This window comes from Hyla sarda, unplaced genomic scaffold, assembly GCF_029499605.1.
Source record: "Hyla sarda isolate aHylSar1 unplaced genomic scaffold, aHylSar1.hap1 scaffold_3335, whole genome shotgun sequence".
In the NCBI taxonomy this organism is placed as follows: Eukaryota; Metazoa; Chordata; class Amphibia; order Anura; family Hylidae; genus Hyla; species Hyla sarda.
The window spans coordinates 694-19,106 of NW_026610082.1; the positions used below are offsets into that span (position 1 = coordinate 694).

Genomic DNA, 18,413 nt, shown 5'->3' on the forward strand with positions numbered 1-18,413 from the left:
GAATGTGTCTTTTACGGTCTTTTTAACTGCCCCAATTTTAAACAGCAGATGATCTGCTGGATGATTATTAATTGTTTTAAAAATGCCATCTGGAAAGTTAGGAACATCTTACTTTTTAAACATGATTTTATTGATGTTAAAAACTGTATAAAGCTGGCCCTGAGTGAGATGTACATCTATTACCTAAGAGACAAGAAACAGTTGGGGGCCAGCGAGGCAGCATCCATGTGGTGTCTGCCTCTATGGAACGAAATAACAGTATAATCAGTTTTTATGACATTTGTATAATGTTTTATCCTGCCATTTTTATTTTTTCTCCTTTTATTACTGGTTTTATTATTTGTATTTTAAAACTTTTGTGAACCTTTTATTATTTTGCATTTTAAATTTTGTATGGTTTCTTATTTATTCAATAAAATTTTGTTGAAACCTTATCTGTTCTTATCAGTTTAATATCTGATACGTCCCCTATCTGGGGACCATATATTAAATGGATTTTTGAGAACGGGGGCCGATTTCGAAGCTTGCTTCCGTCGCCCTATGCATTGACCCGATATGGCAGTATCTTCGGGTACAGTGCACCACCCCCTTACAGGGTTAAAAAGAAAGATTCCTACTTTCATTGCTACCTGCTTGCTGGCTAGCCAGCTAGCCAGCCCTGTGGGCCTTGCTGCTGCTGCAGCCAAAAAACAAAAGGTGGTGCTGCTGCTGCTTCTGCTGCTTCTGCTTCTGCTTGTGTCTGGCCGCTGTTGGAGCGTCCAGGCACAGGACTTCTGCTGCTGCTGACTAAATGGCCTCCTTAATTGGATCATTTGAGTAGCCAGCACACCTGTGCAGGTAGGGCATGACATGATAGGCAGCTGCCTTGATAGCGGGTGGGTGCTGAATGTTCCTAATTGACAAAATAAGATTAATGCTTATGAAGAAATATAAAATCTCATCCCTTCCCCAATATCGCGCCACACCCCTACCCCTTAATTCCCTGGTTGAACTTGATGGACATATGTCTTTTTTCGACCGTACTAACTATGTAACTATGTAACATAACATGGGGGGGGGGGGGGGGTCTCCTGGCTGTTCACACAGGTGTGTCATTGCTGTACATTGACCATGCATTGCTTCTGTGGTATTGCAAAGGCAAAGACAAATGCTTCCAGCCATCCATTGCACTAATGGATTGGTCATCAGCTGGCTGTCTATGTCCCGCATCAATATAGACCAAAGTACAGAGGGTTAGGCTATGCTATTGTGCACCTACCTGATGCATCAGAAGGTGCGAGGCCCTTGCTAAATTCTGTGCACAGACTTTGAGATCTATACTTTAGACTGTATCTAAACCTGCTCCAACATGGACTGACATTCTGGCCTACTTTCAGCCGATGCGACTTGTCTGTCGCTGAACAGTCGCTTTTTATGTATTCAGCACCTATGTATAATGTTGTAAAAATGCTCTAGAAGCTAAAGTCGCAGAAATGTCACACATATTTGGCCTGCAACTTTCTGTGCGACAAATTCAGACAGGAAAAATCAGTATAAATCCTTAGAAAATTATCCCCCAGTGTCTCCATCTGCTGGCGGTATTGAATAAGCATTGCTGCACTGATGGGGTATGCATTAGACGAAAAAAAAGAAGAAAAAGAAGAATAATACGCCCAGAAAAGAGGCGAAAAGGAGAAAAACGTAAAAAAACGTGAAAAAAAAGTAAGAGGAAGAGAAGGGAAAAAAAGGTGGAAATGGGTTTAAAAGTGATTTCGGCGGAGAAATATATATATATATATATATATATATATATATATATATATATATATACGCGCACACACACACATATATATAAACGTATTCTCCGTTGAGATATTGCAGCCGCTGCTGTGTCCAGGCCCAGGAGCCTTAGCACTGTGCTGTGATGTCACTCAATACCACTGACATCACTAGGTGTAAACAACATCTCTCCTTTGCTGTGTATGTGACTATGGAGCTGTTTGGTGATGTCGTCTATTATGGCCTTCATAGAAGCAACAGGAGATTGTTGCATCCATCTAGAACCCTCAGAACTACAGTGCTATGATGTCACTCACTTCCACAGGCCTTGCAGAGTGTAAACAACAACAACCCAGCTTTGTTGTGTATGTAACCATAGGGATTTGTGATGTCACCTAGAACCTTCACAGCAGCGACAGCTTTATGAGGAGCATCAGCACTGCTCTGCCTGAGCAGAACCATCACCGCCATAGGTTGTCAAATAACCCGGGTTTAACCCACACAGGTAAGTCCAATGGGGTGCAGGCATGTCCTCTATGCTTACAGCTTCCCGTGGGTGTTGGTTTGATACCGTTTGGGGACAGCCAAGGAGGCATCTGCAGGCAACAAAGGTAGGTGTGTGCTTGTGTGTGTGTTTCCTATGCAGATCCTAAGCCCAGTGTCACATGCAAGTAGGAGGAGTAAGAAGGGTTCCTGGCAAATCCGGGTTATGGATTGCATTTAAAAAGGCCCCGTGGGAGTGCAATGGGCCCCTGTCTTGCTGCTTAGCAATAATGGTATGGGTTTAGGTTCTGCTGTGTGTACTGGTGGTTGACTGCCCCCCAGCCCAGAGTGTGCATGGAAAATTGTCTGGCAGCCTCCCTGACAGCAAGCAGTGATAGTGCCCATGAAGGGCACCTTGTTGGGCCCACCCCTTTCACGGTTATCGCTTCTCGGCCTTTTGGCTAAGATCAAGTGTAGTATCTGTTCTTATCAGTTTAATATCTGATACGTCCCCTATCTGGGGACCATATATTAAATGGATTTTTGAGAACGGGGGCCGATTTCGAAGCTTGCTTCCGTCGCCCTATGCATTGACCCGATATGGCAGTATCTTCGGGTACAGTGCACCACCCCCTTACAGGGTTAAAAAGAAAGATTCCTACTTTCATTGCTACCTGCTTGCTGGCTAGCCAGCTAGCCAGCCCTGTGGGCCTTGCTGCTGCTGCAGCCAAAAAACAAAAGGTGGTGCTGCTGCTGCTTCTGCTGCTTCTGCTTCTGCTTGTGTCTGGCCGCTGTTGGAGCGTCCAGGCACAGGACTTCTGCTGCTGCTGACTAAATGGCCTCCTTAATTGGATCATTTGAGTAGCCAGCACACCTGTGCAGGTAGGGCATGACATGATAGGCAGCTGCCTTGATAGCGGGTGGGTGCTGAATGTTCCTAATTGACAAAATAAGATTAATGCTTATGAAGAAATATAAAATCTCATCCCTTCCCCAATATCGCGCCACACCCCTACCCCTTAATTCCCTGGTTGAACTTGATGGACATATGTCTTTTTTCGACCGTACTAACTATGTAACTATGTAACATAACATGGGGGGGGGGGGGGGTCTCCTGGCTGTTCACACAGGTGTGTCATTGCTGTACATTGACCATGCATTGCTTCTGTGGTATTGCAAAGGCAAAGACAAATGCTTCCAGCCATCCATTGCACTAATGGATTGGTCATCAGCTGGCTGTCTATGTCCCGCATCAATATAGACCAAAGTACAGAGGGTTAGGCTATGCTATTGTGCACCTACCTGATGCATCAGAAGGTGCGAGGCCCTTGCTAAATTCTGTGCACAGACTTTGAGATCTATACTTTAGACTGTATCTAAACCTGCTCCAACATGGACTGACATTCTGGCCTACTTTCAGCCGATGCGACTTGTCTGTCGCTGAACAGTCGCTTTTTATGTATTCAGCACCTATGTATAATGTTGTAAAAATGCTCTAGAAGCTAAAGTCGCAGAAATGTCACACATATTTGGCCTGCAACTTTCTGTGCGACAAATTCAGACAGGAAAAATCAGTATAAATCCTTAGAAAATTATCCCCCAGTGTCTCCATCTGCTGGCGGTATTGAATAAGCATTGCTGCACTGATGGGGTATGCATTAGACGAAAAAAAAGAAGAAAAAGAAGAATAATACGCCCAGAAAAGAGGCGAAAAGGAGAAAAACGTAAAAAAACGTGAAAAAAAAGTAAGAGGAAGAGAAGGGAAAAAAAGGTGGAAATGGGTTTAAAAGTGATTTCGGCGGAGAAATATATATATATATATATATATATATATATATATATATATATATACGCGCACACACACACATATATATAAACGTATTCTCCGTTGAGATATTGCAGCCGCTGCTGTGTCCAGGCCCAGGAGCCTTAGCACTGTGCTGTGATGTCACTCAATACCACTGACATCACTAGGTGTAAACAACATCTCTCCTTTGCTGTGTATGTGACTATGGAGCTGTTTGGTGATGTCGTCTATTATGGCCTTCATAGAAGCAACAGGAGATTGTTGCATCCATCTAGAACCCTCAGAACTACAGTGCTATGATGTCACTCACTTCCACAGGCCTTGCAGAGTGTAAACAACAACAACCCAGCTTTGTTGTGTATGTAACCATAGGGATTTGTGATGTCACCTAGAACCTTCACAGCAGCGACAGCTTTATGAGGAGCATCAGCACTGCTCTGCCTGAGCAGAACCATCACCGCCATAGGTTGTCACATAACCCGGGTTTAACCCACACAGGTAAGTCCAATGGGGTGCAGGCATGTCCTCTATGCTTACAGCTTCCCGTGGGTGTTGGTTTGATACCGTTTGGGGACAGCCAAGGAGGCATCTGCAGGCAACAAAGGTAGGTGTGTGCTTGTGTGTGTGTTTCCTATGCAGATCCTAAGCCCAGTGTCACATGCAAGTAGGAGGAGTAAGAAGGGTTCCTGGCAAATCCGGGTTATGGATTGCATTTAAAAAGGCCCCGTGGGAGTGCAATGGGCCCCTGTCTTGCTGCTTAGCAATAATGGTATGGGTTTAGGTTCTGCTGTGTGTACTGGTGGTTGACTGCCCCCCAGCCCAGAGTGTGCATGGAAAATTGTCTGGCAGCCTCCCTGACAGCAAGCAGTGATAGTGCCCATGAAGGGCACCTTGTTGGGCCCGCCCCTTTCACGGTTATCGCTTCTCGGCCTTTTGGCTAAGATCAAGTGTAGTTCTGCTCACTTGGTCTGGCCAGAGGGTGTCTGGGGTACCCGGCTCCTTTGCCTGGGGGGATCGTCCTTCTTAACGGAGGGACTTCACCCCCCTGCTGCTATCAGGGAGCCGGCTTAGTCCCCAGACAACGGGAGGCGATCCCCACCTACCTACTTCGGTGGGGGAGGTGTCTGGACATCATGGACATGGAGGAAGATTGCGGTTTTTCTTCGGAAGGCGTGCCGCCTTTTGCGAGACTTCGGAATGGAGTTCGTATTTCCCTGCTCGATGTCCGGAAGAAGGAAAGAGGCCTTGTCTTTGTCGTGGAAGAAGTGCTGTTTAAGTTGCTGGAAGTCAAGAGGGAGCAAATCCTATCCATGCTTGAGTTTCCCAGAAGTGGATACTACGACGTGGTGCTGGCTTCTGAAGAGGACTATGAGTCATTTTGGAACATATTGCAGCAAAAGAAGGTATGTCCGGTTTTGGAAGGGGTGGAGATAGTTCCACATTTCCCACGTAGAGAACGATTGGTGACTATAAGGATGTATAGCCCATATACTTCGGAGGAGGATATCGTTACCTTTTTGTCTCGATTCTGTGACAGTGTTCTGCCTAAAGGCAAGGTATTTAATCAATATGGACTATGGACCACCAAGTGGAGGTTCCATGTGAAATTTAAAATGGCAGATGGCAAGTTAGTGATCCCCCCAGGACGGTTTAAAATTGGTTCTGTGAACGGGGATCTGTATTTTTCTGGCATGCAAGATTTTTGCCGCAAATGTAAACAGTACGGTCACAGAAAGGAGGATTGCACGTTTTTGTGGTGTTTCAAGTGTCAAGAGGAGGGTCACGACGTGGAAAATTGTCAAAAGAAAAGGAAATGCCATCTGTGTGGTGAGGAGGGCCATCTGCTTGGCTCGTGTCCTAAGAAAAAGTCTGAGAAAAATTCAGAGAAAAAGGAAGCTGTAAAAAGAAGCAGAGAGGAACCAGCTGAAGTGAAAGAACCAGAAGTGGAGCAGGTTCCAACTAGAAGACCTACAGAGCAGAAGAAGAAGAGAGAGGAGGAAGTGTATGTGCCAGTGCAGTATTTTGGTGTGCTTGGTGGTTTGTTGGAAAATTTGTCGGAAGCAGAAAGAAAAACGTTTGACAAAGATATGATGGATCTAAAGATAGGCTTGAAGAACCGGGAGGAAGAAGCTCGGGATAAAGTCTATTTTTCTTTCAAGGCAGACATGAACCGTTTTGTTGAAACGTATAAAATTCCAGGCTGGTTAGCGTCTCAAGTTAAGAAAGATATAGCAAATGGCAATATCAGTCGAGGACTGATAGACTTTCTAATGGTGTTTGCATGGAGGAAGGGGATGACCTTCTAATTTGGTTTTGCTTAATTAGAAAGTAATGTTTGGTTTTGCTATTTTATGTTGTTTCTTATTTTGTTTTTAAATGTTCTATTTTGTTTCATTAGTGTTTAAGAAAAGAAATAAAAACATGTTACCTGATGATGAACACAAAATTGAGTTCCAAATAAGATCTTGGAACTCTGAGTGAGTTCTGAGGGCTAACTTAAAAAATCTGTTCTTATCAGTTTAATATCTGATACGTCCCCTATCTGGGGACCATATATTAAATGGATTTTTGAGAACGGGGGCCGATTTCGAAGCTTGCTTCCGTCGCCCTATGCATTGACCCGATATGGCAGTATCTTCGGGTACAGTGCACCACCCCCTTACAGGGTTAAAAAGAAAGATTCCTACTTTCATTGCTACCTGCTTGCTGGCTAGCCAGCTAGCCAGCCCTGTGGGCCTTGCTGCTGCTGCAGCCAAAAAACAAAAGGTGGTGCTGCTGCTGCTTCTGCTGCTTCTGCTTCTGCTTGTGTCTGGCCGCTGTTGGAGCGTCCAGGCACAGGACTTCTGCTGCTGCTGACTAAATGGCCTCCTTAATTGGATCATTTGAGTAGCCAGCACACCTGTGCAGGTAGGGCATGACATGATAGGCAGCTGCCTTGATAGCGGGTGGGTGCTGAATGTTCCTAATTGACAAAATAAGATTAATGCTTATGAAGAAATATAAAATCTCATCCCTTCCCCAATATCGCGCCACACCCCTACCCCTTAATTCCCTGGTTGAACTTGATGGACATATGTCTTTTTTCGACCGTACTAACTATGTAACTATGTAACATAACATGGGGGGGGGGGGTCTCCTGGCTGTTCACACAGGTGTGTCATTGCTGTACATTGACCATGCATTGCTTCTGTGGTATTGCAAAGGCAAAGACAAATGCTTCCAGCCATCCATTGCACTAATGGATTGGTCATCAGCTGGCTGTCTATGTCCCGCATCAATATAGACCAAAGTACAGAGGGTTAGGCTATGCTATTGTGCACCTACCTGATGCATCAGAAGGTGCGAGGCCCTTGCTAAATTCTGTGCACAGACTTTGAGATCTATACTTTAGACTGTATCTAAACCTGCTCCAACATGGACTGACATTCTGGCCTACTTTCAGCCGATGCGACTTGTCTGTCGCTGAACAGTCGCTTTTTATGTATTCAGCACCTATGTATAATGTTGTAAAAATGCTCTAGAAGCTAAAGTCGCAGAAATGTCACACATATTTGGCCTGCAACTTTCTGTGCGACAAATTCAGACAGGAAAAATCAGTATAAATCCTTAGAAAATTATCCCCCAGTGTCTCCATCTGCTGGCGGTATTGAATAAGCATTGCTGCACTGATGGGGTATGCATTAGACGAAAAAAAAGAAGAAAAAGAAGAATAATACGCCCAGAAAAGAGGCGAAAAGGAGAAAAACGTAAAAAAACGTGAAAAAAAAGTAAGAGGAAGAGAAGGGAAAAAAAGGTGGAAATGGGTTTAAAAGTGATTTCGGCGGAGAAATATATATATATATATATATATATATATATATATATATATATATACGCGCACACACACACATATATATAAACGTATTCTCCGTTGAGATATTGCAGCCGCTGCTGTGTCCAGGCCCAGGAGCCTTAGCACTGTGCTGTGATGTCACTCAATACCACTGACATCACTAGGTGTAAACAACATCTCTCCTTTGCTGTGTATGTGACTATGGAGCTGTTTGGTGATGTCGTCTATTATGGCCTTCATAGAAGCAACAGGAGATTGTTGCATCCATCTAGAACCCTCAGAACTACAGTGCTATGATGTCACTCACTTCCACAGGCCTTGCAGAGTGTAAACAACAACAACCCAGCTTTGTTGTGTATGTAACCATAGGGATTTGTGATGTCACCTAGAACCTTCACAGCAGCGACAGCTTTATGAGGAGCATCAGCACTGCTCTGCCTGAGCAGAACCATCACCGCCATAGGTTGTCAAATAACCCGGGTTTAACCCACACAGGTAAGTCCAATGGGGTGCAGGCATGTCCTCTATGCTTACAGCTTCCCGTGGGTGTTGGTTTGATACCGTTTGGGGACAGCCAAGGAGGCATCTGCAGGCAACAAAGGTAGGTGTGTGCTTGTGTGTGTGTTTCCTATGCAGATCCTAAGCCCAGTGTCACATGCAAGTAGGAGGAGTAAGAAGGGTTCCTGGCAAATCCGGGTTATGGATTGCATTTAAAAAGGCCCCGTGGGAGTGCAATGGGCCCCTGTCTTGCTGCTTAGCAATAATGGTATGGGTTTAGGTTCTGCTGTGTGTACTGGTGGTTGACTGCCCCCCAGCCCAGAGTGTGCATGGAAAATTGTCTGGCAGCCTCCCTGAGAGCAAGCAGTGATAGTGCCCATGAAGGGCACCTTGTTGGGCCCGCCCCTTTCACGGTTATCGCTTCTCGGCCTTTTGGCTAAGATCAAGTGTAGTATCTGTTCTTATCAGTTTAATATCTGATACGTCCCCTATCTGGGGACCATATATTAAATGGATTTTTGAGAACGGGGGCCGATTTCGAAGCTTGCTTCCGTCGCCCTATGCATTGACCCGATATGGCAGTATCTTCGGGTACAGTGCACCACCCCCTTACAGGGTTAAAAAGAAAGATTCCTACTTTCATTGCTACCTGCTTGCTGGCTAGCCAGCTAGCCAGCCCTGTGGGCCTTGCTGCTGCTGCAGCCAAAAAACAAAAGGTGGTGCTGCTGCTGCTTCTGCTGCTTCTGCTTCTGCTTGTGTCTGGCCGCTGTTGGAGCGTCCAGGCACAGGACTTCTGCTGCTGCTGACTAAATGGCCTCCTTAATTGGATCATTTGAGTAGCCAGCACACCTGTGCAGGTAGGGCATGACATGATAGGCAGCTGCCTTGATAGCGGGTGGGTGCTGAATGTTCCTAATTGACAAAATAAGATTAATGCTTATGAAGAAATATAAAATCTCATCCCTTCCCCAATATCGCGCCACACCCCTACCCCTTAATTCCCTGGTTGAACTTGATGGACATATGTCTTTTTTCGACCGTACTAACTATGTAACTATGTAACATAACATGGGGGGGGGGTCTCCTGGCTGTTCACACAGGTGTGTCATTGCTGTACATTGACCATGCATTGCTTCTGTGGTATTGCAAAGGCAAAGACAAATGCTTCCAGCCATCCATTGCACTAATGGATTGGTCATCAGCTGGCTGTCTATGTCCCGCATCAATATAGACCAAAGTACAGAGGGTTAGGCTATGCTATTGTGCACCTACCTGATGCATCAGAAGGTGCGAGGCCCTTGCTAAATTCTGTGCACAGACTTTGAGATCTATACTTTAGACTGTATCTAAACCTGCTCCAACATGGACTGACATTCTGGCCTACTTTCAGCCGATGCGACTTGTCTGTCGCTGAACAGTCGCTTTTTATGTATTCAGCACCTATGTATAATGTTGTAAAAATGCTCTAGAAGCTAAAGTCGCAGAAATGTCACACATATTTGGCCTGCAACTTTCTGTGCGACAAATTCAGACAGGAAAAATCAGTATAAATCCTTAGAAAATTATCCCCCAGTGTCTCCATCTGCTGGCGGTATTGAATAAGCATTGCTGCACTGATGGGGTATGCATTAGACGAAAAAAAGAAGAAAAAGAAGAATAATACGCCCAGAAAAGAGGCGAAAAGGAGAAAAACGTAAAAAAACGTGAAAAAAAAGTAAGAGGAAGAGAAGGGAAAAAAAGGTGGAAATGGGTTTAAAAGTGATTTCGGCGGAGAAATATATATATATATATATATATATATATATATATATATATATACGCGCACACACACACATATATATAAACGTATTCTCCGTTGAGATATTGCAGCCGCTGCTGTGTCCAGGCCCAGGAGCCTTAGCACTGTGCTGTGATGTCACTCAATACCACTGACATCACTAGGTGTAAACAACATCTCTCCTTTGCTGTGTATGTGACTATGGAGCTGTTTGGTGATGTCGTCTATTATGGCCTTCATAGAAGCAACAGGAGATTGTTGCATCCATCTAGAACCCTCAGAACTACAGTGCTATGATGTCACTCACTTCCACAGGCCTTGCAGAGTGTAAACAACAACAACCCAGCTTTGTTGTGTATGTAACCATAGGGATTTGTGATGTCACCTAGAACCTTCACAGCAGCGACAGCTTTATGAGGAGCATCAGCACTGCTCTGCCTGAGCAGAACCATCACCGCCATAGGTTGTCAAATAACCCGGGTTTAACCCACACAGGTAAGTCCAATGGGGTGCAGGCATGTCCTCTATGCTTACAGCTTCCCGTGGGTGTTGGTTTGATACCGTTTGGGGACAGCCAAGGAGGCATCTGCAGGCAACAAAGGTAGGTGTGTGCTTGTGTGTGTGTTTCCTATGCAGATCCTAAGCCCAGTGTCACATGCAAGTAGGAGGAGTAAGAAGGGTTCCTGGCAAATCCGGGTTATGGATTGCATTTAAAAAGGCCCCGTGGGAGTGCAATGGGCCCCTGTCTTGCTGCTTAGCAATAATGGTATGGGTTTAGGTTCTGCTGTGTGTACTGGTGGTTGACTGCCCCCCAGCCCAGAGTGTGCATGGAAAATTGTCTGGCAGCCTCCCTGACAGCAAGCAGTGATAGTGCCCATGAAGGGCACCTTGTTGGGCCCGCCCCTTTCACGGTTATCGCTTCTCGGCCTTTTGGCTAAGATCAAGTGTAGTATCTGTTCTTATCAGTTTAATATCTGATACGTCCCCTATCTGGGGACCATATATTAAATGGATTTTTGAGAACGGGGGCCGATTTCGAAGCTTGCTTCCGTCGCCCTATGCATTGACCCGATATGGCAGTATCTTCGGGTACAGTGCACCACCCCCTTACAGGGTTAAAAAGAAAGATTCCTACTTTCATTGCTACCTGCTTGCTGGCTAGCCAGCTAGCCAGCCCTGTGGGCCTTGCTGCTGCTGCAGCCAAAAAACAAAAGGTGGTGCTGCTGCTGCTTCTGCTGCTTCTGCTTCTGCTTGTGTCTGGCCGCTGTTGGAGCGTCCAGGCACAGGACTTCTGCTGCTGCTGACTAAATGGCCTCCTTAATTGGATCATTTGAGTAGCCAGCACACCTGTGCAGGTAGGGCATGACATGATAGGCAGCTGCCTTGATAGCGGGTGGGTGCTGAATGTTCCTAATTGACAAAATAAGATTAATGCTTATGAAGAAATATAAAATCTCATCCCTTCCCCAATATCGCGCCACACCCCTACCCCTTAATTCCCTGGTTGAACTTGATGGACATATGTCTTTTTTCGACCGTACTAACTATGTAACTATGTAACATAACATGGGGGGGGGGGGGGGTCTCCTGGCTGTTCACACAGGTGTGTCATTGCTGTACATTGACCATGCATTGCTTCTGTGGTATTGCAAAGGCAAAGACAAATGCTTCCAGCCATCCATTGCACTAATGGATTGGTCATCAGCTGGCTGTCTATGTCCCGCATCAATATAGACCAAAGTACAGAGGGTTAGGCTATGCTATTGTGCACCTACTTGATGCATCAGAAGGTGCGAGGCCCTTGCTAAATTCTGTGCACAGACTTTGAGATCTATACTTTAGACTGTATCTAAACCTGCTCCAACATGGACTGACATTCTGGCCTACTTTCAGCCGATGCGACTTGTCTGTCGCTGAACAGTCGCTTTTTATGTATTCAGCACCTATGTATAATGTTGTAAAAATGCTCTAGAAGCTAAAGTCGCAGAAATGTCACACATATTTGGCCTGCAACTTTCTGTGCGACAAATTCAGACAGGAAAAATCAGTATAAATCCTTAGAAAATTATCCCCCAGTGTCTCCATCTGCTGGCGGTATTGAATAAGCATTGCTGCACTGATGGGGTATGCATTAGACGAAAAAAAAGAAGAAAAAGAAGAATAATACGCCCAGAAAAGAGGCGAAAAGGAGAAAAACGTAAAAAAACGTGAAAAAAAAGTAAGAGGAAGAGAAGGGAAAAAAAGGTGGAAATGGGTTTAAAAGTGATTTCGGCGGAGAAATATATATATATATATATATATATATATATATATATATATATATATATATATATATATACGCGCACACACACACATATATATAAACGTATTCTCCGTTGAGATATTGCAGCCGCTGCTGTGTCCAGGCCCAGGAGCCTTAGCACTGTGCTGTGATGTCACTCAATACCACTGACATCACTAGGTGTAAACAACATCTCTCCTTTGCTGTGTATGTGACTATGGAGCTGTTTGGTGATGTCGTCTATTATGGCCTTCATAGAAGCAACAGGAGATTGTTGCATCCATCTAGAACCCTCAGAACTACAGTGCTATGATGTCACTCACTTCCACAGGCCTTGCAGAGTGTAAACAACAACAACCCAGCTTTGTTGTGTATGTAACCATAGGGATTTGTGATGTCACCTAGAACCTTCACAGCAGCGACAGCTTTATGAGGAGCATCAGCACTGCTCTGCCTGAGCAGAACCATCACCGCCATAGGTTGTCAAATAACCCGGGTTTAACCCACACAGGTAAGTCCAATGGGGTGCAGGCATGTCCTCTATGCTTACAGCTTCCCGTGGGTGTTGGTTTGATACCGTTTGGGGACAGCCAAGGAGGCATCTGCAGGCAACAAAGGTAGGTGTGTGCTTGTGTGTGTGTTTCCTATGCAGATCCTAAGCCCAGTGTCACATGCAAGTAGGAGGAGTAAGAAGGGTTCCTGGCAAATCCGGGTTATGGATTGCATTTAAAAAGGCCCCGTGGGAGTGCAATGGGCCCCTGTCTTGCTGCTTAGCAATAATGGTATGGGTTTAGGTTCTGCTGTGTGTACTGGTGGTTGACTGCCCCCCAGCCCAGAGTGTGCATGGAAAATTGTCTGGCAGCCTCCCTGACAGCAAGCAGTGATAGTGCCCATGAAGGGCACCTTGTTGGGCCCACCCCTTTCACGGTTATCGCTTCTCGGCCTTTTGGCTAAGATCAAGTGTAGTATCTGTTCTTATCAGTTTAATATCTGATACGTCCCCTATCTGGGGACCATATATTAAATGGATTTTTGAGAACGGGGGCCGATTTCGAAGCTTGCTTCCGTCGCCCTATGCATTGACCCGATATGGCAGTATCTTCGGGTACAGTGCACCACCCCCTTACAGGGTTAAAAAGAAAGATTCCTACTTTCATTGCTACCTGCTTGCTGGCTAGCCAGCTAGCCAGCCCTGTGGGCCTTGCTGCTGCTGCAGCCAAAAAACAAAAGGTGGTGCTGCTGCTGCTTCTGCTGCTTCTGCTTCTGCTTGTGTCTGGCCGCTGTTGGAGCGTCCAGGCACAGGACTTCTGCTGCTGCTGACTAAATGGCCTCCTTAATTGGATCATTTGAGTAGCCAGCACACCTGTGCAGGTAGGGCATGACATGATAGGCAGCTGCCTTGATAGCGGGTGGGTGCTGAATGTTCCTAATTGACAAAATAAGATTAATGCTTATGAAGAAATATAAAATCTCATCCCTTCCCCAATATCGCGCCACACCCCTACCCCTTAATTCCCTGGTTGAACTTGATGGACATATGTCTTTTTTCGACCGTACTAACTATGTAACTATGTAACATAACATGGGGGGGGGGGGGGGTCTCCTGGCTGTTCACACAGGTGTGTCATTGCTGTACATTGACCATGCATTGCTTCTGTGGTATTGCAAAGGCAAAGACAAATGCTTCCAGCCATCCATTGCACTAATGGATTGGTCATCAGCTGGCTGTCTATGTCCCGCATCAATATAGACCAAAGTACAGAGGGTTAGGCTATGCTATTGTGCACCTACCTGATGCATCAGAAGGTGCGAGGCCCTTGCTAAATTCTGTGCACAGACTTTGAGATCTATACTTTAGACTGTATCTAAACCTGCTCCAACATGGACTGACATTCTGGCCTACTTTCAGCCGATGCGACTTGTCTGTCGCTGAACAGTCGCTTTTTATGTATTCAGCACCTATGTATAATGTTGTAAAAATGCTCTAGAAGCTAAAGTCGCAGAAATGTCACACATATTTGGCCTGCAACTTTCTGTGCGACAAATTCAGACAGGAAAAATCAGTATAAATCCTTAGAAAATTATCCCCCAGTGTCTCCATCTGCTGGCGGTATTGAATAAGCATTGCTGCACTGATGGGGTATGCATTAGACGAAAAAAAAGAAGAAAAAGAAGAATAATACGCCCAGAAAAGAGGCGAAAAGGAGAAAAACGTAAAAAAACGTGAAAAAAAAGTAAGAGGAAGAGAAGGGAAAAAAAGGTGGAAATGGGTTTAAAAGTGATTTCGGCGGAGAATATATATATATATATATATATATATATATATATATATATATACGCGCACACACACACATATATATAAACGTATTCTCCGTTGAGATATTGCAGCCGCTGCTGTGTCCAGGCCCAGGAGCCTTAGCACTGTGCTGTGATGTCACTCAATACCACTGACATCACTAGGTGTAAACAACATCTCTCCTTTGCTGTGTATGTGACTATGGAGCTGTTTGGTGATGTCGTCTATTATGGCCTTCATAGAAGCAACAGGAGATTGTTGCATCCATCTAGAACCCTCAGAACTACAGTGCTATGATGTCACTCACTTCCACAGGCCTTGCAGAGTGTAAACAACAACAACCCAGCTTTGTTGTGTATGTAACCATAGGGATTTGTGATGTCACCTAGAACCTTCACAGCAGCGACAGCTTTATGAGGAGCATCAGCACTGCTCTGCCTGAGCAGAACCATCACCGCCATAGGTTGTCACATAACCCGGGTTTAACCCACACAGGTAAGTCCAATGGGGTGCAGGCATGTCCTCTATGCTTACAGCTTCCCGTGGGTGTTGGTTTGATACCGTTTGGGGACAGCCAAGGAGGCATCTGCAGGCAACAAAGGTAGGTGTGTGCTTGTGTGTGTGTTTCCTATGCAGATCCTAAGCCCAGTGTCACATGCAAGTAGGAGGAGTAAGAAGGGTTCCTGGCAAATCCGGGTTATGGATTGCATTTAAAAAGGCCCCGTGGGAGTGCAATGGGCCCCTGTCTTGCTGCTTAGCAATAATGGTATGGGTTTAGGTTCTGCTGTGTGTACTGGTGGTTGACTGCCCCCCAGCCCAGAGTGTGCATGGAAAATTGTCTGGCAGCCTCCCTGACAGCAAGCAGTGATAGTGCCCATGAAGGGCACCTTGTTGGGCCCGCCCCTTTCACGGTTATCGCTTCTCGGCCTTTTGGCTAAGATCAAGTGTAGTTCTGCTCACTTGGTCTGGCCAGAGGGTGTCTGGGGTACCCGGCTCCTTTGCCTGGGGGGATCGTCCTTCTTAACGGAGGGACTTCACCCCCCTGCTGCTATCAGGGAGCCGGCTTAGTCCCCAGACAACGGGAGGCGATCCCCACCTACCTACTTCGGTGGGGGAGGTGTCTGGACATCATGGACATGGAGGAAGATTGCGGTTTTTCTTCGGAAGGCGTGCCGCCTTTTGCGAGACTTCGGAATGGAGTTCGTATTTCCCTGCTCGATGTCCGGAAGAAGGAAAGAGGCCTTGTCTTTGTCGTGGAAGAAGTGCTGTTTAAGTTGCTGGAAGTCAAGAGGGAGCAAATCCTATCCATGCTTGAGTTTCCCAGAAGTGGATACTACGACGTGGTGCTGGCTTCTGAAGAGGACTATGAGTCATTTTGGAACATATTGCAGCAAAAGAAGGTATGTCCGGTTTTGGAAGGGGTGGAGATAGTTCCACATTTCCCACGTAGAGAACGATTGGTGACTATAAGGATGTATAGCCCATATACTTCGGAGGAGGATATCGTTACCTTTTTGTCTCGATTCTGTGACAGTGTTCTGCCTAAAGGCAAGGTATTTAATCAATATGGACTATGGACCACCAAGTGGAGGTTCCATGTGAAATTTAAAATGGCAGATGGCAAGTTAGTGATCCCCCCAGGACGGTTTAAAATTGGTTCTGTGAACGGGGATCTGTATTTTTCTGGCATGCAAGATTTTTGCCGCAAATGTAAACAGTACGGTCACAGAAAGGAGGATTGCACGTTTTTGTGGTGTTTCAAGTGTCAAGAGGAGGGTCACGACGTGGAAAATTGTCAAAAGAAAAGGAAATGCCATCTGTGTGGTGAGGAGGGCCATCTGCTTGGCTCGTGTCCTAAGAAAAAGTCTGAGAAAAATTCAGAGAAAAAGGAAGCTGTAAAAAGAAGCAGAGAGGAACCAGCTGAAGTGAAAGAACCAGAAGTGGAGCAGGTTCCAACTAGAAGACCTACAGAGCAGAAGAAGAAGAGAGAGGAGGAAGTGTATGTGCCAGTGCAGTATTTTGGTGTGCTTGGTGGTTTGTTGGAAAATTTGTCGGAAGCAGAAAGAAAAACGTTTGACAAAGATATGATGGATCTAAAGATAGGCTTGAAGAACCGGGAGGAAGAAGCTCGGGATAAAGTCTATTTTTCTTTCAAGGCAGACATGAACCGTTTTGTTGAAACGTATAAAATTCCAGGCTGGTTAGCGTCTCAAGTTAAGAAAGATATAGCAAATGGCAATATCAGTCGAGGACTGATAGACTTTCTAATGGTGTTTGCATGGAGGAAGGGGATGACCTTCTAATTTGGTTTTGCTTAATTAGAAAGTAATGTTTGGTTTTGCTATTTTATGTTGTTTCTTATTTTGTTTTTAAATGTTCTATTTTGTTTCATTAGTGTTTAAGAAAAGAAATAAAAACATGTTACCTGATGATGAACACAAAATTGAGTTCCAAATAAGATCTTGGAACTCTGAGTGAGTTCTGAGGGCTAACTTAAAAAATCTGTTCTTATCAGTTTAATATCTGATACGTCCCCTATCTGGGGACCATATATTAAATGGATTTTTGAGAACGGGGGCCGATTTCGAAGCTTGCTTCCGTCGCCCTATGCATTGACCCGATATGGCAGTATCTTCGGGTACAGTGCACCACCCCCTTACAGGGTTAAAAAGAAAGATTCCTACTTTCATTGCTACCTGCTTGCTGGCTAGCCAGCTAGCCAGCCCTGTGGGCCTTGCTGCTGCTGCAGCCAAAAAACAAAAGGTGGTGCTGCTGCTGCTTCTGCTGCTTCTGCTTCTGCTTGTGTCTGGCCGCTGTTGGAGCGTCCAGGCACAGGACTTCTGCTGCTGCTGACTAAATGGCCTCCTTAATTGGATCATTTGAGTAGCCAGCACACCTGTGCAGGTAGGGCATGACATGATAGGCAGCTGCCTTGATAGCGGGTGGGTGCTGAATGTTCCTAATTGACAAAATAAGATTAATGCTTATGAAGAAATATAAAATCTCATCCCTTCCCCAATATCGCGCCACACCCCTACCCCTTAATTCCCTGGTTGAACTTGATGGACATATGTCTTTTTTCGACCGTACTAACTATGTAACTATGTAACATAACATGGGGGGGGGGGGGGTCTCCTGGCTGTTCACACAGGTGTGTCATTGCTGTACATTGACCATGCATTGCTTCTGTGGTATTGCAAAGGCAAAGACAAATGCTTCCAGCCATCCATTGCACTAATGGATTGGTCATCAGCTGGCTGTCTATGTCCCGCATCAATATAGACCAAAGTACAGAGGGTTAGGCTATGCTATTGTGCACCTACCTGATGCATCAGAAGGTGCGAGGCCCTTGCTAAATTCTGTGCACAGACTTTGAGATCTATACTTTAGACTGTATCTAAACCTGCTCCAACATGGACTGACATTCTGGCCTACTTTCAGCCGATGCGACTTGTCTGTCGCTGAACAGTCGCTTTTTATGTATTCAGCACCTATGTATAATGTTGTAAAAATGCTCTAGAAGCTAAAGTCGCAGAAATGTCACACATATTTGGCCTGCAACTTTCTGTGCGACAAATTCAGACAGGAAAAATCAGTATAAATCCTTAGAAAATTATCCCCCAGTGTCTCCATCTGCTGGCGGTATTGAATAAGCATTGCTGCACTGATGGGGTATGCATT

General features: G+C 45.3%; 7 non-coding genes across 7 annotated transcripts; all 7 read left to right on the forward strand.

The window, feature by feature from the left end:
- The first annotated feature begins 401 nt into the window (after nt 1–401).
- LOC130330313 (U2 spliceosomal RNA) lies at nt 402–587 on the forward strand. The gene has a single exon (XR_008873497.1). It is a non-coding gene; the product is annotated as a U2 spliceosomal RNA (small nuclear RNA).
- Nucleotides 588–2,682: 2,095 nt separating this feature from the next.
- Nucleotides 2,683–2,873, forward strand: LOC130330307 (U2 spliceosomal RNA). Its single transcript, XR_008873491.1, has one exon. It is a non-coding gene; the product is annotated as a U2 spliceosomal RNA (small nuclear RNA).
- Nucleotides 2,874–6,517: 3,644 nt separating this feature from the next.
- Nucleotides 6,518–6,705, forward strand: LOC130330308 (U2 spliceosomal RNA). The gene has a single exon (XR_008873492.1). It is a non-coding gene; the product is annotated as a U2 spliceosomal RNA (small nuclear RNA).
- A 2,089-nt stretch (nt 6,706–8,794) lies between these two features.
- LOC130330310 (U2 spliceosomal RNA) lies at nt 8,795–8,985 on the forward strand. The gene has a single exon (XR_008873494.1). It is a non-coding gene; the product is annotated as a U2 spliceosomal RNA (small nuclear RNA).
- A 2,084-nt stretch (nt 8,986–11,069) lies between these two features.
- Nucleotides 11,070–11,260, forward strand: LOC130330311 (U2 spliceosomal RNA). The gene has a single exon (XR_008873495.1). It is a non-coding gene; the product is annotated as a U2 spliceosomal RNA (small nuclear RNA).
- Nucleotides 11,261–13,366: 2,106 nt separating this feature from the next.
- On the forward strand, nt 13,367–13,557 carry LOC130330312 (U2 spliceosomal RNA). The gene has a single exon (XR_008873496.1). It is a non-coding gene; the product is annotated as a U2 spliceosomal RNA (small nuclear RNA).
- Nucleotides 13,558–17,198: 3,641 nt separating this feature from the next.
- LOC130330309 (U2 spliceosomal RNA) lies at nt 17,199–17,386 on the forward strand. The gene has a single exon (XR_008873493.1). It is a non-coding gene; the product is annotated as a U2 spliceosomal RNA (small nuclear RNA).
- The last annotated feature ends 1,027 nt before the right edge of the window (nt 17,387–18,413 follow it).